Below are 22600 nucleotides of genomic sequence, written 5' to 3'. Positions count from 1 at the left end.
ACACACAGAAGCCTCTAAGTTTTATATTTTAATTCCATTCTATTCGTCTAACACCAATACGCTGATTTTGACAATCTGAACAAAGGTATGTTGTTGGTGCAGAGATGAGCCAACCATATAGATGAGGCAACCGTCGAATAACTCGATAGTTTTAATTCGATAGTTCACGTCGAACAGCTGATTATAACCTTTTTTTATTTGATTTGATACATCAACTTCCGGCGCAGTACGATTTTGACATTTGTCCATCGAATTTACAAAAACAAGGTACATGGAATTCTTATTTATGTATGTAGGTATGTCACCATGCTGCCACCTTGAATCGTTCCGCCATGTTTATATGAAAAACGGCTTATGTTACGGAGGTATTAGTTAAGGTAAGGCCACATTAGGCTGCACTACGCACCACTGCACTGCGCTACAAAATATTCTTGGCATGTATTCTTATTAGGCAATTCACACCTAGCATCAGCAGCACCGCGACCCGGCACAGCGCGGCAAATTTGATCAACTAGGCAAAAAAGCCGCGTTGGGAAGTGTCGCGCAGTGCTGCTGCCGCTAGGTGTGAATTGCCTCATAAGAATACATGCAAAGAATTTTGCACTATATTTTTTCAATCTGGGCAAAAGAGTGTGGAACTCTCTTTCCTTATCTTGAGGATGAGATGTCTTGGACCCATATCCACGACCTTTTTCTTTTCCATTCCTCTTCTTCTCACAAAAATGAAATAATTACAACTGCAAAAACTGTGTCGTCCATTTTGCAAACAAAAACAAACACAAACTTTTGCTGCAATGTGTCTCTCGATTGCCGCTTAATGTAAATTGCCAAAATATGTCGCTCTGTGAGGCGCCGCTGCTGCTACGTATCGCGCAGCGTGATGTGCGCGTACCTTTACATTTGATAAGGATCAGTCAAAATGCACGTCTAGTAAACAATTGTTATGACTAGGACTTAAGCGAAATAAAAAGCATACTCACACGATTATTTATATTACTTCATATCACTAAACTTTCCAAATCAGTCGCCACTGGACAGATTGACGAAAGGGGCAGATAAAAATCTTATAATTGCGTGAGATCGATCATAGAGTGATAACCTTTTGAAAGAAATTTGTCTTCAGAAAACAAGGTATGAATGTGTTAAAAATGATACGATCATATAGAATTGATGCACTGTAGAATATGGGGTAATAGTCTAGTTGCGGGGTCAACTGCTAATACGCTACCAAAAATATCGAGAGAGGTGTCAAGAGACGCGTATTAATCTCGAGGACAATAATCCGAAGGCGGAAAATTAATTAATTATATACGACAGCATGATACTGCTACTACGCGTCCAAAAATATCGAGAGAGGTGTCAAAAGACGCGTATTAAATTCGACAACAATGATCCGAAAACGGAAAAGTCGTTCAAAGATATTAACGAAAAATGACCCCGGTCCCTCAAAACCTGTGGTGGGGGTAACTGTGCAGTTTATGGTACCCGACGAAATTTGCGCCTTTTTTCGAGTGAGGTATCAAAACCAAGAAGAATTAAACAAGGGGTTGTTCTTGTTGTTGTAGCAATCACAAATTGTCATCAATATCCTCTAACGGGAGTCCAAGGAAACTTGCCGTTTCAACAGGGGTGGAGCATAATGAAAGGGGTGTTAGAGGCGTTGGTTCCACATTACAATTGAAGAGATGGTTGTTGTCATGTGGGGACACATTGCAAGCGGGGCATACATTTTATATGTCGGGGTTGATTCTGGAGAGGTAAGAGTTTAACCTGTTACAGTATCCAGAACGAAGTTGAGCAAGAGTGACACGCGTTTCCCCGGGGAGTATGCGTTCCCCTTCCGCAAGTTTTGGATAATTTTCGTTAAGTACTGGATTCACCGGGCAATTCCCGGCATAAAGGTCCGACGCCTGTTCACCAAGGACCTGCTTGTGTTTTTTCACTTCATACGGCTGGGTTCTCATGTGCCGTATTTCCTCAAAATGCTTACGGAGATGACTCCTTAAGCCCCTAGGCGGTGCTGGTTCATCAATCAGATGTCTGTTGGGATGCTCAGGTTTCTGCGTATTCAACTCCCCCATCAGGGGAGTATTATCTTTTTTTTTGTTTTTTTACTTTTTTTTCTTGTTTTTTTTTTAGGCTTGGCGACCATATGGGTGACGCGTAGCACGTAATCGGCTGGCTAATTGCTTTGTATGTAGTCATGAGCGTTTCTTTATCTTTTCCCCAAGTACTGCCAGCGAGGGATTTGAGGACGCTTCCCAAGGCAGTCGGTTCTATGTACCGGAGCGACTCGGGATTTTTCCCGACCAAGGACTGTCATTTCAGTGTGACCCCATTTAATTTGTTTCGTCCCTCCCACAAATTGTCATCCTCCCAGCAGCTCCTTGCAGCAGGACTGCTACATATTCTCTTCCTCCGGGGAGGTATCGAACCCAATCCGGTTCCGTCTCCTGACTCCGGTCCTGAGAAATGGTTTTGCTGCATTTGCCAGAAAAGAATCTTCTTAGGACGGTCATACTCTGTTCAGTGTGTCTCGTGCAAGGGATGGTTGCATCGGACAGGTTGTTCTGGGCTTGATCCCAAAACCCGACGTCCACGTAACTTTTATAAATCTTTTGTGGCTCCTTGCTGCTCACGCCCAAGGGCGTCCCGTAGTCTACGCCTAAGCGCCCCTCCACTACCTTCCAGCAACCTCGCTGCTCAGCAAGCCACACCAAGTACCCGCTGCTGCTCGCGCCCCACGGCGCCAACAACTCAAACAGCTGATACCACTCATAACTACTACCTTCGTAGTAGAGCTGGTAGCAATGATGAGCATCAGCCCCTGCCCCCGTCTTCTTCTCCCCCCTTCTTTTCTGGCAGCAATCGTGCAGGTCAGGGAAACAGACTCTTAGTCCCTACCTCCGTTTGCACCGTCTGCCAGCACAGAATATATAGGTTTGCGACATCCGCTCAATGCAGCTCCTGCGACGGGTTTCATCGCGCCATGTTGCCAGGTCGCAAACCCAAATCATCCGGGTACCCCAATGCTTGCCCAAGGGCGCCCAGTCCCAAGGCCACAACAGCAACTGCGTCCTGGCCTTCCACAACCTAGGCGTAGTCACCCGTCACTTACCCCTAGAGTGGCGGCGTCACCCCTCATGCACTTCAGAATTCTGCAGTAAACTGTAATGGACTAACTGGGAAGATTACGGAGATAGTCGATTTGATGAAGCGGCACAACATCCGCATTGCTGCGATTCAAGAGACTAAACTCACAGCAAGATCTGCATTGCAAACCTGCTCTGGGTATAATGTCCACAGGAAGGACCGCGAGAGCGGAAATGGAGGCGGCCTCGCGTTTATTATACACCACTCTGTGCAATATCATATATTTGATCCTGGCATCGGCGCAGGGACAATGTCTTAGAACGTCAAGGCTTATCTGTCCGGTCAGGCGATGCAAATCTAGAAATCATCAACATCTACATCCCTCCTGTCACCTGTTGCCCCAGTGGATACCGCCCTAAAATCGAGGCCTTACTCACTGGCAACAATCGCATTATCTTAGGCGATTTCAATTCCCAGCACGACCTATGGCATTCAAACTTGCGGGCGGACAGTAGGGGTGAGATGTTGGCGGATCAAATAGAAGAAACGACGTTCTGCACAATAAACGGAGACGCCCCCACACGTATGGTAGGAAGCTGTCATAGCTCGCCAGATATCTCAATCGTGAGCGCAGAACTCGTAAACTGCGTCAACTGTCAGCCGATGGTAACATTGGCATCCGACCACCTGCCCATACTTATTTCGTTCGAGCGTACCGCCGACTTCATCGTCACCGAAAAACGCACTTTCATAAACTTCAAAAAAGGAAAGTGGGGAGAATATAAATCTGCAACAGACAGCAGCTTTGCTGCCCTCCCTATCCCGACTGATGCCCGCCAAGGGGAGCGTGCCTTCCGTAAGGTCATTGAATCCGCCTTGGCACATTTCATTCCCGCCGGGAGAATTCCCGAAATCCGGCCCGACTTCCCGGCGGAGGCCGCGAGCTTAGCGAGGGAACGCGACCTTATAAGACAGCTTGATCCAGGCGACCCCCAAATAAGGGATATAAACCAACGCATCAGATTGCTTGTGGACGAACACAAGCGGGCGAAATGGGAAGAGCACCTAAGAGGTTGTAATTTTAATTCAACTTGGTTTTGATGTTTCGTTTCTAAATTGCACCGATGCCTGTCGACCACCCAGAAAATTTGCGGTCTACCTTTTAAGGCATGGGGGGAGGGTGGACCCTTCCAGGTCCTGCAGTAACGAGCCATGGTTGACCGTATCAAAAGCTTCTGATAGGTCTAGCGCTACAAGTACTGTTCTATGGTGGGGGTATTGATTTAAACCGCAATTTATCTGGGTGCTAATGGCATTTAGCCCGGTGGTAGTGCTATGGAGTTTTCTGAAGCCATGCTGATGAGGGGCTAGCTGCAAATTTGCTTGGAAATAAGGGAGCAAAATGGCTTCAAGCGTCTTTGCCACTCGCGATAGGAGAGATATCGGACGATACGACTCACCTATGTTAGCTGGTTTCCCAGGCTTTAGTAGCGGGACCACCTTGGCCATTTTCCATTTCTCAAGTATGACAAAGGTGGAAAGAGACAGATTGAAGACATGCGCTAAATATTTGAACCCCTCTTTCCCTAGGTTTTTAAGCATCGGCATGGCTATGCCGTCTGGGCCCACTGCTTTGGATGGTTTAGCACGACCAATGGCGTCCTCAACCTCTTTAGCGGTGATGGTGATTGGTGGCGCGCTGAATTTGTGTTTATGTGCGCGTCTATTGGCTCTCCGTCTATCTTTGTCGACCGTAGGATGCAAACTTTGTCTTTGTGCTTAGTCGGATTCGATAGGGACTTTACGGTGGACCAAAGTTTACCCACACCGGTAGAGAGGTTACAACCTCTTAGGTGCTCCTCCCATTTCGCCCGCTTGTGTTCATCTACAAGCAATCTGATGCGTTGGTTTATATCCCTTATTTGGGGGTCGCCTGGGTCAAGCTGTCTTATAAGGTCACGTTCTCTCGCTAAGTTTGCGGCTTCCGCCGGGAAGTGGGCCGGATTTCGGGAATTCTCCCGGCGGGAATGAAATGTGCCGAGGCGGATTTAATGACCTTACGGAAGGCACGCTCCCCTTGGCGGGCATCATTCGGGATAGGGCAGCTAGGCGGCTGTCTGTAAAGGATTTATATTCTTCCCACTTTCCTTTTTTGAAGTTTATGAAAGTGCGTTTTTCAGTGACGATGAAGTCGGCGTTACGCTCAAGCGAAATAAGTATGGGCAGGTGGTCGAATGCCAATGTTACCATCGGCTGCCAGTTGACGCAGTTTACGAGTTCTGCGCTCACGATTGAGATATCTGGCGAGCTGTGACAGCTTCCTACCATACGTGTGGGGGCGTCTCCGTTTATTGTGCAGAACGTCGTTTCTTCTATTTGATCCGCCAACATCTCACCCCTACTGTCCGCCCGCAAGTTTGAATGCCATAGATCATGTTGGGCATTGAAATCGCCTAAGATAATGCGATTGTTGCCAGTGAGTAAGGCCCTGATATTAGGGCGGTATCCACTGGGGCAACAGGTGGCAGGAGGGATGTAGATGTTGATGATTTCTAGGTTTGCATCTGCCTTGACGTTCTAAGACATTGTCCCTGCGGTCGATGCCAGGATCAAATATACAATATTGCACAGAGTGGTGTATGATAAACGCGAGACCGCCTCCATTTCCGCTCTCGCGGTCTTTCCTGTGGACGTTATACCCAGAGCAGGTCTGCAATGCAGATCTTGCTGTGAGTTTAGTCTTTTGAATCGCAGCAATGCGGATGTTGTGCCGCTTCATGAAATCGACTATCTCCGTAATCTTCCCAGTTAGTCCATTACAGTTTAACTGCAGAATTCTGAAATGCATAGGGGGAGACGTCGCCACTCTGGGGGTAAGTGACGGGTGACTACGCCTGGGTTGGGGAAGGCCAGGCCGCAATTGCTGTTGTGGCCCTAGGACTGGGCGTCCTTGGGCAAGCATTGGGGTACCCGGATGATTTGGGTTTGCGACCTGGCAACATGGCGCGATGAAACCCGTCGGGGGGTTGCCGTCGCGGAGACCAGAACACCTAGGGAAGTGGCACCACCCAAGGCAGGAGCTGCATTGGGTGGATGTCGCAAACATATATATTCTGTGCTGGCAAACGGAGGTAGGGACTAAGAGCCTGTTTCCCTGACCTACACGATGGCTGCCGGAAAAGAGGGGGGGAGAAGACGGGGGCAGGGGCTGTTGCTCAGCATTGCTTCCGACTCTACTACGAAGATTGTAGTTATGAGTGGTAGCAGCTGTTTGAGTTGTTGGCGCCGTGGGGCGCGAGCAGCAGCGGGTACTTGTTGTGGCTTGCTGAGCAGCGGGGCTGCTGGAAGGTAGTGGGGGGCGCTTAGACGTAGACTACGGGACGCCCTTGGGCGTGAACAGCAAGGAGCCACAAAAGATTTATAAAAGTTACGTGGACGTCGGGTTTTGGGATCAAGCCCAGAACAACCTGTCCGATCCAACTATCCCTTGCACGAGACACACTGTACAGAGTATGACCGTCCTAAAAAGATTCTTTTCCGGCAGATGCAGCAAAACCATTTCTCAGGACCGGGGTCAGGAGACGGACCCGGATTGGATTCGATGTCTTCCCGGAGTAAGAGAATATGGAGCAGTCCTGCTGCAAGGAGCTGCTGGGAGGATGACAATTTGTGGGAGGGACGAAACAAATTATATGGGGTCACACTGAAATGACAGTCCTTGGTCGGGAAAAATTCCGAGTCGCTCCGGTACATAGAACCGACTGCCTTGGGAAGTGCTACAGGGTGGTGTTCTATCCCCACTTTTGTTTAATTTCTACATATATAAGCTACCTTCACCACCAGAAGGAGTCACTATCGTCTCATATGCCGATGACTGCACAATAATGGCCACAGGCCCAGGCCTACAAATCGATGAGCTCTGCAACAGAATAAACGGCTACCTCCCTGATCTCTCCAGTTTTTTCCCCTCGCGAAACCTGGCATTATCACCGACTAAATCTTCCGCGACCTTATTTACAACATGGACGTCCCAAATGTCGACCATTTTGAAAAAGGAATCGCAAAAGTAATCGAGATATTCTTAGTGTAAAAAATATTTTAGCGATTCAAGCGGTGACTTTATGAGGCCATGGTAACTTTTTGGACCATAAGAAAATGTTTTTAAGAAACAAGCACTGCCTTCGATGACTTGCAATTCATTTATTCTCGCCATATATGAGGAAGGTTATGGTAAGATTGTATCATCGTAGTTTAAAATTGCAAACTTTCTTCACCTTTTCCCCAAGTGCTACTGGCAAGCGACTTTAGGATTTTGTTGCGGATTTGTACTTTAGATACAACTTAGATGACATACGTCTTGAAGGTGAGAGTGTAATCGAATGTTACTCCTAAGACAATCGGTAGCGCAACACCATCGACGTGAACGTCCAATATTCCACGTCGCAAAACAGTGACCGTGGATTTGGAAGGCTAGGTTCAGATAATTTGCAGTTTATCTTTTTATACAAAGGGAAAGGGTGAATCTTCTATATCATGGAGTATAGTACGGTGATAGACTGTGCCAAAAGCTTTGGACAGTGCTGGTAGTGCTATGTATTTTGCGGAAGCCATGCTGATGAGTGGCTGGGCGAAGATTCGCACTAAACTGACGGAGCAGGAAGGTTTCCAATGTCTTCGCTACTCGCGAACGCAGTGATACCGGTCGTTATAACTCCGTTAGCCGTTTTCCCAGGCTTGAAAACGTGCGTCAGGTAGCTTTCTCCCTTAGCGCCAAAATGTTTTAGCATTGGCACGACTACACCATTTGGACCTATTAATTTAGAAGGTTTGGCTTTTTTCATGGCTTCTTCGACCTCTGTGGGGTGATTGTAACGGTCACACGTTGTGTTTGTGTCTATGTAACCCTCATCCGGGGAATTAAAAATTGCCGGAAAAAACCGCTCACACATGTCTTCGAGTAACCAGAGTTGTATCGCCAAAGGCCGACAAAATTTAACCAACACGGTGGTTTCTAGGGGTTAGACACTGTTATGTGGGTGCCTGTTTCTAACAAGGCGTGGTGGTGAACAGGCATGCTGGCGAGCCCTGGCTAGCTAGTCGGTGGGGGGCTTTCCACCCTCCTTGATAACACCAACATTAACAAAATTGTTTTATTTATCATGCCTGGCTATATTTGTTTCGTTAGGGAGGAAACCAAATAGGATTGGGTAAGGATGGGGTGAGGTGAAGGATACCGGAACAGAAAGTGAGAGGGAAGGGAGAGAAAATAGGAATTGGGTGCAGAGAAGATGAAGAAAAGTCCTGTCCTGTCCGTTGGAGTCGGCCCTCCCCTCCTGCGTCGTTTCTTGCGCAGCCTTGGGCGTTGCCTTTACTCCAGTGCGCAAAGCCACCTTATCCGAATACTGAATAGTCCGTCTCTAATGCAAGTGTGGTCTAGTCATGTCTTCCTTACTCCCACGTCCCCTTTCCTACCCTAGCGTAACACCCACACCAAAGATATATGCTTAGCACTCCATCACCCAATCTTTAAAGGCAAAAGACTGAAGTATATTTCAAGGTACCAACATTAATTTTTATTATACTCCTCTTCTATTTACCCTATCATAACTACATTATAGTTCAATATCCTAAGGAAGACAGTCACCTTGTAGCGGTGCAGGGGCTTATGCCGATCGCATTTGATACTAATTGGTCAGATGGGAGCGGCGCAACCGCGCTCACCTGACAAATGTGGTCGAATGCTATCGGTAACCAGGAACTGTCACCTCCTAATCCAGGGTGTCATGCGTCACCGTGCCCATTGGACTGGTTTGCAGCCAGGAGGTTCACAACACCGGCTGTATTATAACGGCGCCTCTCCAACACCGGGCCACCTTGGGGAGTAATCATGGCCTTACCGCGTCAAGGGGCTCTGCCGCGGCGGACCAACCCAGTTCCCCATGTAAATAATTTGACAACAACGCTTGCCGCGTCAAGCATGTTGTCGTACGACAAAGAATGGAAAACAAAGCAAATAAAAACAACAACAAAAAAACAAACAACAACAGTAACGCAACAAAGAAGACGGGCTCCAAGAAGAGCAGCGGGCAAGGCAGTAGCAGGCCACGCAGGTACTCCAGGAAATTCCTGGAGAGCCTCTCGAGAGAGGAGGCAATGCTCTTTATAGAGCATATGAGGGACGAGGAATCTCCCTCCACCAGCGCTGGAGTGCGCAGAGAACCGGCTCTTAAACCCGCAAACCCCAAGGGCATTACAGAAACCCAAGGTAATCAAAGCGGGCCACAAGAGCATAGCAAGCAAAAGACGACGAAACCCGCGATCCCCAGAGGCATCTCGGCCACTGGTGAGCAGCGCGGGCATATCAAAAAAGGGGAGCAGGAGGAGCAGGCGTCTAAAAACAAACCCGCGAACCATGGAGGGCCCAGTACCACCATAGAGCAGCGCGGGCCCCCCGAGGAAAGAGATGCCACAACTAAGTGTAGCTCCGACGGTACTTCCACACAAATGAGGGAAAGTAGCAAAGATAACCATGGCAGGCCCTCTAGGGAGCCAAGTAAACATGGGTGCTCACCGTCGAAGCAGGATTCTGGAAGCAGCTCACAAGGCAGCTGCGATAGGTCCCAGAAAAGGAGCGACCTCAAGCGGAACCGGGAAGAGTGGAAGCGGCCTAACAGAAGGCATAACAGGGGCAGGCAACCTGCACTACCACCACCGGGCAGACCAGGATCGCTAACAGATAAATGGCGCCTGGGACTAAGTGGGTCTGGGACAAAATGGTATCTCCGATACCTTGAGGAGGGCCTGTCGCCCAGGGACGCAAGAGCCAGGGCAGACAAGCACAGGCATAAACCAGCCCACGAGCACAGTACAGCGACCGCCGAACGGAGAAACAAAGTCGGAGGTAAAGAACAGCCAGCGGCAGCTGGCCAGCATACACCCGCTCCCGCTGGAAAGCGTAGGATCGGGCAGATCACACCGGAGGAGACTCCCAGTTCCAAGAGGCAACGGGCCCATGCTCCGCAAAACACGACAGCCAGGCGCCGGGAGGATTTGACCAGGTCGACTGGGGGACCCGCTGAAGCAGCGCCAAGACAGCAGAGCTACTCGGACGCCCTCAGGGGTACCCGAGTGGCTGTGCTGCCCAGGAACTACCCGGCGGATGCCCTAAGTCAAGAGGACCTGACAAATCTCCAGGAGCTAATTATGGATGGAGTGTTCAGGGGGTGTGGGCATGCTCTAGTATTTTGCGGGGTGTACTTCCGAGCAGGGCTCCTCCTTGTTGATTGCGAGGACGAGAAAACCGCAAGATGGCTCGAGGAAGTAGTGCCAACACTTGAGGGATGGACGGGGGCACAATTATGCACAAGGCGCGGGGATGACATACCGCCCACGCATAACGTGACAATGTTCCTCCCCAGAAGTGCGGACCGCCCCAGAGAATTTGCGATACGGCTCCTCGCTAATCAGAACGAGGGCCTTAAGACGCAGAGGTGGCGCGTTATTAACAGCAGCGCGGAAGAAACGGGCCTACGTCTCGACGTAGGCATAGATGAAGAATCCTACCAGCTCACACGTAGGAATGGATTCAAGCTGCATTACAGGTACGGCTTGATCCATGTAAGACCCTGGAGGCAGAAGCTACCAGGGAATAGTGAGCGGCAGGAAGACAAGGCGGTAGAGGACGCCGACATAGATAAGAAGTCGGACGAAGACATGTCGGACGCGAGCACCGACACCATCAAGGCTCGTGAGACTACAAACTCTTCTACCGCAGAGAGTAATAGCGAAGAGGTCGCGGAACAAGCGGACCAACAAATACCCACCACACAGGAGCTCATTGAGGGCTTGGACCTCCAAGAGCTGGCACTGGACAAGCGGGATGATAGCGAAAGCGGGCTGTCGGATTACGACGACCCGATGAGGCCGGCCGGGCCAAAATGACCGGCATAAGCATGCAGATAGCCCAGATCAACCTCCACCACGCCATTGCAGCTTCGGCTGTACTGGCGAGGAGGTTTGCCTCGGATGATCTGGGCATAGCCCTCATACAGGAACCTTGGGCATACAAGGGACAGGGGAGGGGCCTTAATGTAAGTAACAGTAGAGTAATTTGGGATCTCTCCCAGCAGAGACCTAGAGCATGTGTAATGCTTAAAGCAGATATTAACTATTTTTGCATTACAGAGTTTTTAAGTCGAGATCTTGTGGCGGTACAAATAAATGCGAAAGTCAACGGGGAGGACTCCAGCATTGTGCTAGCCGCAGCCTACTTCCCGGGGGACGACAACATGGTCCCCCCAGATAACGTACAGAAGCTGGTGGCTCACTGCAGAAGAGCGAAACTTCCTCTTATTATAGGAAGCGATGCAAACTCCCACAATACGGAATGGGGCAGCAGTGATACCAACCAAAGGGGTGAGTGTTTGCTAGAATATATAGCCAGCAATGATTTAAGTATATACAACGTCGGGAGTAAACCGACGTTTGTTACGAGAGCTAGGGCAGAAGTCCTTGATATAACGCTCGGCAACAACCTAACTGAGAATATGATCTCGAAATGGAGGGTCTCAGAAGAACCCTCCCTTTCGGACCACAGAATCATAAGGTTTGAGCTGGGCGCCGTATCGGGGCAAAGCAACCCCAGAAGAAATCCCAGGAAAACAGACTGGGACAGCTACAAAAGTATTATAGAAGCTAACATAGATAGCCTTAAGAGTAAAGGCAGAAGTACCAATTATACCCAGTTGGAGAGCAGGGTGGAAAGGGCAAATCAAATAATGATAGATGCCTATAACTCCAGTTGCCGTGTCTCCTTGATTAAGGGTAAAAAGGCGACCCCCTGGTGGTCTTATGACCTGACGCTGCTTAGGAGAAAAGTCAGGAAACTCTTTAACGAGGCAAGGAGAACCGGCAACTGGGAGGAATACACCCAAAATCTAACTAAGTACAATAAGGAGATAAGGAAAGCAAAAATGGAAAGTTTTAGGAATTTCTGTGAGGGAATTTCCAGCACGCCTGCAGCGGCAAGGCTACACAAGGCCCTAGCCAAAGAGCAGAGACAGACAGACCTAGCAATTAGGCTCCCAGACGGTACCTATACCGAAACGGTGGAAGAGCGAGCTAAGGCCTTGCTGCAAGCGCATTTTCCTGAGGCCTCCCCGCAAGTACCGGAGCCTGTGTTCCCCAGAGTTAAACCAACCCCAGCAGACTGGCAACTAGCCAACTCCCTCTTTTGTGAGACCAGAGTCAGATGGGCAGTGGAATCTTTTGAGAAATACAAATCTCCGGGGGTGGATGGCATCTACCCGGCGCTAATGCAGCAAGGGACACAGATCATCCCACATCTCGCCAGAATCATGAGAGATAGCCTGGCACTGGGATATATACCCATGATGTGGAGAAGAGCAAGAGTGGTATTTATACCAAAAGTAGGTAAAAAGGACTATTCACAAGCAAAGTCCTTCAGACCAATAAGTCTAACCTCCTTTGTCTTGAAGGCAATGGAAAAGATAATAGACCAAGAAATCAGGTCGAACGTCCTCAAGAGCTGGCCCTTACATTATAGCCAGCATGCCTACAGAGCGGGTAGGTCCACGGACACAGCTCTGTACCAGTTAACGTCTGAAATACAGAGGGCGTTCGAAACAGGGGAAACAGTGCTTTGCGCTTTCCTTGATATTGAGGGTGCCTTTGACAACACATCTCACGAAAGCGTAAACATAGCACTGCAGAGAAGAGGAGTTCAGTTGCCTATCCAGAGATGGATTGACAGTCTACTCCGTACAAGAATCGCTGAAGCTCAAGTAGGCAGCAGCGCAGTTAAGGTTATTACCACGAGAGGGTGCCCCCAGGGAGGTGTCCTGTCACCCCTTTTGTGGAGCCTAGTAGTGGATGAACTCCTGCAAAGGCTATCAGACAGTGGCATAAGATGCCAAGGATATGCTGACGACATCGTCATAATTGCGAGGGGTAAATTCGAGAGTACGCTCTGTGACATAATACAAAGAGCATTGAACATTACAAGGGAGTGGTGCGCCAATGTGGGTCTTAACATCAACCCATCAAAGACAACCATCATCCCCTTCACCAGAAGAAGGGTCCTACCAGCCCTGAGAGCAATAACCATAGATGGCGTGGAACTAGAATATGGAACCGCAGTGAAATACTTGGGGATCATTTTTGACACCAAGCTCTTATGGAGACAACACTTCGACTCCATGAAGACTAGGGCCACGAGGTCCATCATGGTATGCAAACGTCTAGCAGGCAAATCATGGGGCTGTAGCCCACACGTGCTAAGATGGATGTATACCATGATAGTAAAACCTATGATAACATATGGCTCAATAGCCTGGGCATCGAGAACAACTCGGGCGACGACGAGGCAAGCACTGTCAAAACTTCAGCGACTGGCATGTTTGTGCATCACGGGAGCTATGCGCACATGCCCCACAACAGCGCTGGAGGCTATCCTCGATCTGACCCCGCTGCATATATCGATAGAGCAATCAGCCAAGCGAGCCCTCCTTAATATCGTTAAGGAGGGCTCGGGCAAAGGTAAAGTCATATCGTCCCGGAACATAGAGGAATTGAGAGAGAAGATCCCAATCTCTCAACTCCCGAGGGATGATATCCTCAGGCACATAGTATATGAGAAAAGATATAAAGTAGAACTGGGAGACAAGGGTACGTGGGAAGAAAGCAGAATTGAGAGCATTCAGCAGCTAAACAGTATAGTATGGTATACCGATGGCTCGAAGACCCCAGAGGGGATTGGATCTGGAGTCTTTGGACCCAGAGCCAAAATATCAATACCCCTGGGAGCATACCCGAGCATTTTTCAAGCGGAGGTATTTGCCATAAGCCAGTGCGCGGACCTGAACCTTCAGCGAAAATACTCCAATGAGAAAATTGCCATACTCAGTGATAGCCAGGCCGCCCTCAAGGCCATATCAGCATTTGTAATAAAATCAGCGCTAGTCCTTGAGTGTGTGGAAAAGCTGAACCAACTAGGAGCACACAATGAATTACTGTTGGCCTGGGTTCCAGGCCACAGGGGAGTCGAGGGAAACGAGCAGGCGGACAGCCTGGCCAGAGAGGCAGCAACGATACGACCTATTGGTCCTGAGCCGTTCCTGCCAGTGGGCCCGCAGGAAATTAGGGGGCATCTATTGGCAGAAGAAAAGGAAAAGAGGGAAGAACACTGGCGTAATATGCCAGGCCTAAGACAATCTAAGCTACTGTTAGGGGGTTATTGCACAACTCGATACAGGGCATTTATAGGCCTCTCGAAAAATAACCTAAGAACTCTAACAGCAATTCTTACAGGACACTGCAGACTGAACAGCCACATGCAAAAGCTGGGTATAATATCAAACAACACATGCCGATTTTGTGACAGATCAGCGGAGACGGCGGACCATGTCCTCCTGGAGTGCGATGCAATCTCAAGACGTAGAGCTAAGTTTATGGGCTCACCATGGCCAGAGCATACTCACATCAAATCCCTCAAGCCAGGTGAACTGCTAGGGTTCATCAGAGATGTCGGCTTGGATGAGGTGTTGTGAAGCAGATGAGGGCACAATAGACCAATGGTCGCAGTGCGATCCTCAAATAACTATCTATCTATCTATCTAAGGATCATGTAATTCATTGAATAAAAAGAAAATGTTACCAAAACAAGGCAAATAATAAGTTTTAGTATAACTAACACTATGAGATATATGTATATGGAAATTCAAGAAATATCAAGTTTATTCAAAAATATAAATTATAATTAGTTGATTTTTTTTTTTTTTTTGTAACCTAAAGTGCACCTAAAAGCTTAGCTGTCTACGAACTAATGTCACGCGTATCCGTGTAAAAATACTCAAAAAGGAAATACACGAGAAAGTTAATCCAACGCAACTTCCGGTTGCTGCAGAAATATTCAAAGATATTTAAAACAAAAGATAGATTTGGGGTATGTATTTGCTTATATGTTATCCATGTACATATTTATGTAAATATAGCACATACATATTGTCACGGATATTAGCATCGCTAAGTTATACCATCACTAAGGCGATGCTAAGGCCACGATAAGCAGTATTTACGTCAATAATCAAATCATGTATACACATATATAAGGCAGCCGAAAGATGTCACACACAGATGCATTTATTTATACGCCTATGTATGCGCGAGAGACTGTAAACTACAAACATTTACATAAATAATTCAATCATTATGTATCTACATAAACGAATAAATAATTGCGTCTACACATATGTACGTATACGAGCAGCGGAGCGGCAATGCACAAACACATGCATGTATCTTATCTGAGTTGTCACAAGAGAGAGCAATAATTTGTGCACGTAGTTGTGGCTGGCGATTTTGTAGCCGAAACTAACTAGTAAGTTCTGGAAATCGAAGAGCCCAGAAGTATGCAACGTAAACTATAAAAGCGGGGCAGGCGAGTAAGAAGTAATTCAGTTTGATTTGAACTGTCAATCAGTTTCAATTAAGCGCTATCTAGCGAGCTATAGCAGTATTATTTTGAATAGTAGAGTTTCATTGGAGCTATCAATCAGTTTGGTTATTAAGCTAGCTATTCGTTGCAAAGTATAAGTGTTATTGTGAAGCACTTTAATAAAGGCCATTTTTCAATTATTCAATATTGGAGTTATTTATTCAACAGTTTAGCGATACGAACTTAGCAGAGGGTTACAAATAAAAGGATTTGCAAGTGAATTCGTTACAATTGGTGTCAGAAGTGGGATTGTTGAATAAATTCCAGAGGACAACAAGGACATGGCAAAGTTCAGTGAATTGAAGATCCAGCAACTGAAGAAGGAGTTGGACAGCCGTGGATTGAATACAACCGGCAATAAACTCGAACTTCAGGCACGACTACGAGAGGCAATGGAATTAGAGGGAATTAACGTGGAAGAGTATGTCTTTCATCTTGATGGCGAGGAGACAACAAAAATTGAAGAGAAAAACGAAACATCGCAGACAGTTACCAGCACAGACTTGAACATGATATTGGCTGCAATATCTGCACAAACATCGACAGTAGCATCAATGTCGTCGCAATTGGCATCCCAACTGGAAGCGCAAGAGGCACGTATAACAGAAATGTCATCACAAATATCCACAAATATGGCATCACAATTGGAATCGCAGGACACACGCATAACATCGAAGATTGAAGCACAAGAAACGCGTATATCAGAAATGTCGACACAGATTACATCCAAGGTGGAAACACAGCTCGAAGAACAGAAGACATATATGGCATCCCAACTGGAAGAGCAGAAGACATATATGGCATCCCAACTGGAATCACAGGAGGCACGTATTTCAGAAATGACGTCGCAAGTGTCATCTCAATTGGAAGATCAAAAGACATATATGGCATCTCAATTGGAAGCGCAAGAGGCACATATATCTGAAATATCGGCAGAAATTTTGGAACAGGTATCATCAAAACTGGAAGCGCAGGATGCAAAAATGGCTCAATTTCAGGCAGAAGTAGATGAATTAAAAGGTCGTATGGAGCAGTTGCAACTTAATCGGCCGGCTGCTTCAGCGAGTAATACGAAGGTAAAAACTCCATCTTTTGACGGCTCTGTTCCTTTCCAGGTCTTCAAGCTACAGTTTGAGAAGACCGCAGCAGTGAACAACTGGAATGCGGAAGATAAAGTTGCTGCACTGTTCGTGGCATTGAAGGGGCCAGCAGCGGAAATCCTACAGACGATTCCCGAAGGAGAGCGGAACAATTATGAAGCATTGATAGCTGCTGTAGAACGACGTTATGGAAGCGAGCATAGAAAGCAGATATTCCAAATTGAGTTGCAAAACCGCTACCAAAAAGCAAATGAGACATTGCAGGAGTTTGCTTCAGATGTTGAAAGGTTGGCTCATCTCGCAAATGCGGACACACCCGTGGAATACACCGAGAGGGTAAAAATCCAGAGTTTTATAAATGGCATACGAGACGTGGAAACGAAGCGAGCTACATACGCAAACCCAAAACTGACATTTGCTGAAACGGTATCACATGCATTGACTCAGGAAACGGCCTCACTATTGAGTAAACCAGCATACAAAGCTCATCGTGTGGAAGTGGACAGACCAGATTGGGTAGACACAATTTTGGAAGCACTGAAGGGATCACAACAGAAAAATGCCGGAGTTATTAAATGCTTCAAATGCAGGAAGTCCGGTCACATTGCACGTCATTGCGATCTTGGTCCTAATAGTTCCAACAATGTGGGTGGCCGTAAACACAAAGCTGGAGGAGATGAGCAAGAGCGAGTAAGAGGTAGAGATCGAGAGCTAGATCCAGCTATTGAATGCCCGGTGATATCCGTGTTGAAAATTGGTAGAAAATCGAGCAGCCTTACCGTCAGAGGGAATGTGGATGGTAAAGAACATGTACTGACTGTAGATACGGGCGCATCTCATTCCTTGATTCGATCTGATTTGGTCTACAAGAGAGTAAAGTCATTACCTGGAGCGAGGTTGCGTACGGTCACTGGCGAGTATAACCAAGTCCGGGGAGAAGTGATCTGTGAAGTCTTAATTGGGAAGGTCATGGTTTTACACAAATTCGTTGTGGCGGAGATTGTTGATGAAGTTATATTGGGAGTGGATTTCTTGGTTGACCATGACATCAAGATCGATATGCAGAGAAGGGTGATGCATTATGAGAACCAAGATGTGCCACTTAACTTCAGTTTGGAAAAAGGGTTCAGCAGTAAGCGAGTGCTGGTGGAGGAGATTCGACAGAGACCACGAAAGTCAAGGAAAGTAGATCGAGCAAAGGTTGATGGATCGAATGGGCCAAATAAACCGAAATTAAAAGTACCTGCGAGAAAAAGACCGGCATCGACAAAACCTAATGGACGCACTAACATGACTAAAAGAATTTTCCAGAAAGAATGCAAGGATGGTTTCAAGCCAGCGCACACTTCTGTTGAGAAACCTTGGAACGATACTGAGTATGTGAAGCCAATCCGTTAAGAACAAGCTCTGCAAAGTAGTTCTTCATTGGCCAAGCAACAGAGTGCGAGGGAACGATCCAGAATAATGAGTAGTAAGATGGAACACAGGTACGACAAGGAAAATAATTCGGAAGGTTTCCGGGAGGGAGATTTGGTACTGCTATACAACCCTCACCGGCGGAAAGGTGTTCCATCCAAATATCGGTGCAGTTGGGAAGGCCCGTACAGAGTTGTGAAGACGATCAGTGATGTCATCTATCGTATACAAGCAATTGGGAAATCACGAAATAGAAGAGTGGTACATTTGGCAATGCTAGCAGCGTTTAGATCGAGAGATTTGTCTGATCGGGACGATCAGACTTAGGTGGAGGGCAGTGTCACGGATATTAGCATCGCTAAGTTATACCATCACTAAGGCGATGCTAAGGCCACGATAAGCAGTATTTACGTCAATAATCAAATCATGTATACACATATATAAGGCAGCCGAAAGATGTCACACACAGATGCCTTTATTTATACGCCTATGTATGCGCGAGAGACTGTAAACTACAAACATTTACATAAATAATTCAATCATTATGTATCTACATAAACGAATAAATAATTGCGTCTACACATATGTACGTATACGAGCAGCGGAGCGGCAATGCACAAACACATGCATGTATCTTATCTGAGTTGTCACAAGAGAGAGCAATAATTTGTGCACGTAGTTGTGGCTGGCGATTTTGTAGCCGAAACTAACTAGTAAGTCTAGAAATCGAAGAGCCTAGAAGTATGCAGCGTAAACTATAAAAGCGGGGCAGGCGAGTAAGAAGTAATTCAGTTTGATTTGAACTGTCAAGCAGTTTCGATTAAGCGCTATCTAGCGAGCTATAGCAGTATTATTTTGAATAGTAGAGTTTCATTGGAGCTATCAATCAGTATGGTTATTAAGCTAGCTATTCGTTGCAAAGTATAAGTGTTATTGTGAAGCACTTTAATAAAGGCCATTTTTCAATTATTCAATATTGGAGTTATTTATTCAACAGTTTAGCGATACGAACATAGCAGAGGGTTACAAATAAAAGGATTTGCAAGTGAATTCGTTACAATATGATATAAAAGAAGCAAAACTTCATCGTAAACAATTGGAATATATATGTGTATATGTATATATGATCTCACTCACCTCAGTTTTCCAGCGTTATGGTACCAGAGCGCGGATTCTGCTAAAGAGTGGGAGAGATAAACATACGTGGTTACATACATACATACATATGTTTGTAGATGGTTGCTCAGTCGTCTCTTAGATTTTCTTTTTCTAGTGCCTGGTCACTCGCTCGTGTTTGGGAGCAGCGAGCGGGCCAACCATGCGTTAGTTACTTATTTATTGCGTTGAATTGAGCAAAATTTATAAAAAAAAAGCATAAAAAGAACTTGCGAGATTTGCTGCGTTCAAATGTGAAATTTTGAATAAATAATAGTTACTAGCAAATCCATGGCGGGATCAAAATAAAATTACATTAAATCACATCAGCAAATTGGATAATTTCGGAAGCGAGCGGGAAACTGTAGGAAGCAATGTGAGAAAAAAAGAACAAAACCAAAAGGGAAGAACAAGAAAAGTGTAAATGACAGTCAATTGAACTAGAAAAAACTTGAACCCGAATAATATTTTTTTTTCTTTGTTTTGAAACTAATCCTTGGGTTATTCCGATAATGGATAACTAGTGTTACGTGCAAAAACAAAACCGGAAAATCTATATTTCTATTTTTTTTTCTTTCTTTTTGTTTTCCTTTGCCCTCCGTTACCTTGATCGTTATTTATTAAACTTGACATACAATAATACATCAAGAAGAATTTCAGCCCCCAGCGGGTAAGGGGGTCAGAATATACCCGCGGTAGGTATGCCTGTCGTAAGAGGCGACTAAAATACCAAATTCAAGGGGTGTGTAGCGCAACCCTTCAGGTTGCCAGCGCAATATATAGCTTCTCCAAACCCAATTGTCAACCTCACCTATCCGCGGCGAATCCTGTTTCACTAACAGACGAGGCTCTGGCGACCCCAAGCTCCTCATGGAACTTGGGGGTGGGGTGGGAGGGGATGGCCTGAAGGTTTAATGTGGCCACATAAATCGTTCCCGAGATGGTCGGGCTAGCACCTTAATGATGCTGTGGTACCGGAGCGTACCGGATCTGTATCCGGCAAAGGACCATCACATCGATAACACTCCCCAAAACCTTCGGGGAGCAACCTTATCGCTACAACAACAACAACAACAACAAGAGTTTCTTTCTCGCGTTTGGGCCTTTTTCCTTTTTTTCTTTCTCACATAGAAATTTGCTCAAACAAAATCAAACTTCGAAATATCCATTCAAAATCCTTTAATTTCGAATTTTGATCACTACGAAATAAATTTTCTTCTTGAAGTTTTCTTGTTTGCAATAATGCAAAAATTTTTGTTTAGAATGTCGTGCTGGCCTAATGATAGCTAAGGAAACGAAACGCAAAAGAAACAAGAAACAAAGCAAAGCATACCTATCTAGTTACGTGTCCTACAGAGCTTGAGAGCATACATTTACAAGAACCTTAAAAACAAAGCAAATCAAAAATCTATTCATGTAGAGAGAACTCGAATCTGATCTTCTTGCTGGCTGCTGCGCTGGTGCCTTCTCGTTGGTATTTTCTCCGCATGGAGCGGGCGCACTCGCTCTTCGTCTACTGGTTCCACGGCTCTCACGCTCTCTGGTTTTCCACGGGGTATTGTTAGGTGGTCGCTGGAGTTCTTGCGGCGGTCAATGATTTTCTTTAGCTTTCCACTTACTTGATCAGCTGTGTTAACATATAATAACCTGTGGTGGTTGTTGATATCCTTCACCTGTCACCGCTTACAATCTCGCAGATACTTTTCTTGCTGTTGATGTGGCGTGTGATTGGCGGGTGATTGCGGGCATATAAAATATTAGTGTGCGAGTGTGATTGTGTGTATGCACGAAGATCAGGGTGCTTGGTGGCGGTTTGCCTTACTGTTGGTAGCCTGTGGTGGAGGAAACTAAAGTTAGTAGGCTGTCTTCAACTAAGAATCGTCACTGCTAAGTGGCAGCCGATTTCCCGAAGCAAAAAGAAAAAATGATATTTTTTCATATCACCTCAAAGAAGACATTTTATTTTTATTTTCTTTTCTCAATTTCTTTTGTGAAACTGATAGTGAAAGTGAATTTCTTTCTGCCGTCGATGAAATGGGCAGCACACAGCCGACCGAAACGCTTTGAGCGATGCTAAGCGTTTTCTTAAAGCAGGTTCTCGACTTACCTTCAGGTGTCCTTACTCGATCGAACCAGGGGTTTCGATCCTGCATCGGGTTCTAAGTTTGCCCGCACCTACTTCGTCCAATCAATGTTTTCAGAATGATTTATTAATTTTAGCACTCACTCCACTATTACACCTACTCGCGACTTATACTTTCGCTTGAAAATATACTTGAGCACACTTCACCAAAAATAGAAAAATTTTATTTTTTTTATTTTATTTTATTTTATATTTTTAATGCCAATTTGGTTGGCTGCCGATTGCACTTTGCAAAAGCAACGCCACGTAATGCGAAGTTTACCGCCGTTATGACCCTTTTATATCCTACGGTTCCTGTTCTTGGTCTAACTGACTAGTTTCATGTGTATATGTATCTTATTGTATCTAAGCGCTGAATTTCTCCTACTTTTGGTTAGGAACCGACACGCATACATACGCATAGTGAACTGCCTTATAGTCCCGCATAGTTAGTGCAGTTTAAACTACTATTCCATTTCTAACATACAACATTGTATTCACAAAAGTACTTGCCCACACACACACACACACACAGGTAATGATTCAAGGGGCCGGATTCAGAACAAATAGGGCCAGGCTGGCGTTACAACACTTCTAGGTTAGGATATCTCGAAAACCAGAGCTGACAGAGAAATTTTGAAGCCAGATTTCGATTCATAGCATCAAAATCCTTCGAAAATATATAGTCCGGTTTCTGTGTCTGAGATGCTGTCGGCCTGTGTTATCACTGTTTTTTTTTTTTTTTTTTGGGTTAGATAAGGACTTTACAGAATCTTTTAATTAATTTTTAAACATATATCAGGTGAGCTCGAATCATAGCGCTGAGCCTGGTGATATTGCAGCACAATGGAAATCAATGTATAGGTCCCAATGTCCAATCCTGTGTCGGTATATTCGGATTCTGATTCTACAGAAGTCGCAGTGTATCCTTCGACTTCATCACGCATGGTATCCATACTTTAATTTTTGGTACCGTGGGGACTTGCGCTTTATCCACCACCTCGAACTTCGCGTTCTTGCCTTGGCTTTGGAGGTTTGGAACCACTTCCTCTAGCCACAGCAAGCTCGCGGACGCTATCATCTTCGCACCAGGGCCTTACGTGCTTGTTCCCGTATCATCTTAAGCACTAAGTAAATAAGCTCCCTTTCTACAGATCTCCCCCTTTCAGTAGTCACCTGTCCGAAAGGATTCCTACGATC

General features: G+C 46.1%; 1 protein-coding gene across 8 annotated transcripts in view; it reads left to right on the top strand.

Annotated features, from left to right (window-relative positions):
• Nucleotides 1–923: 923 nt before the first annotated feature.
• The window catches only part of Pfas (phosphoribosylformylglycinamidine synthase), a 679058-nt gene continuing 657381 nt past the window's right edge, over nt 924–22600 (top strand). For 6 of the 8 annotated variants that reach the window (XM_067765957.1, XM_067765960.1, XM_067765956.1 and 3 more), the window contains exon 1: nt 925–1131. The gene's annotated coding sequence lies outside the window, so the exon portion shown is untranslated. Of the gene's footprint in view, nt 1132–22600 lie in introns of all 8 variants that reach the window. The other 2 variants (XR_010949589.1, XM_067765955.1) reach the window with 2 other exon arrangements.

The sequence above is a fragment of the Eurosta solidaginis genome, chromosome 2 (genome assembly GCF_040869045.1).
Source record: "Eurosta solidaginis isolate ZX-2024a chromosome 2, ASM4086904v1, whole genome shotgun sequence".
Taxonomy (NCBI): domain Eukaryota; kingdom Metazoa; phylum Arthropoda; class Insecta; order Diptera; family Tephritidae; genus Eurosta; species Eurosta solidaginis.
The sequence above is the reverse complement of the archived record's forward strand: the minus strand, read 5'-3'. Positions and strand labels throughout refer to the sequence as shown.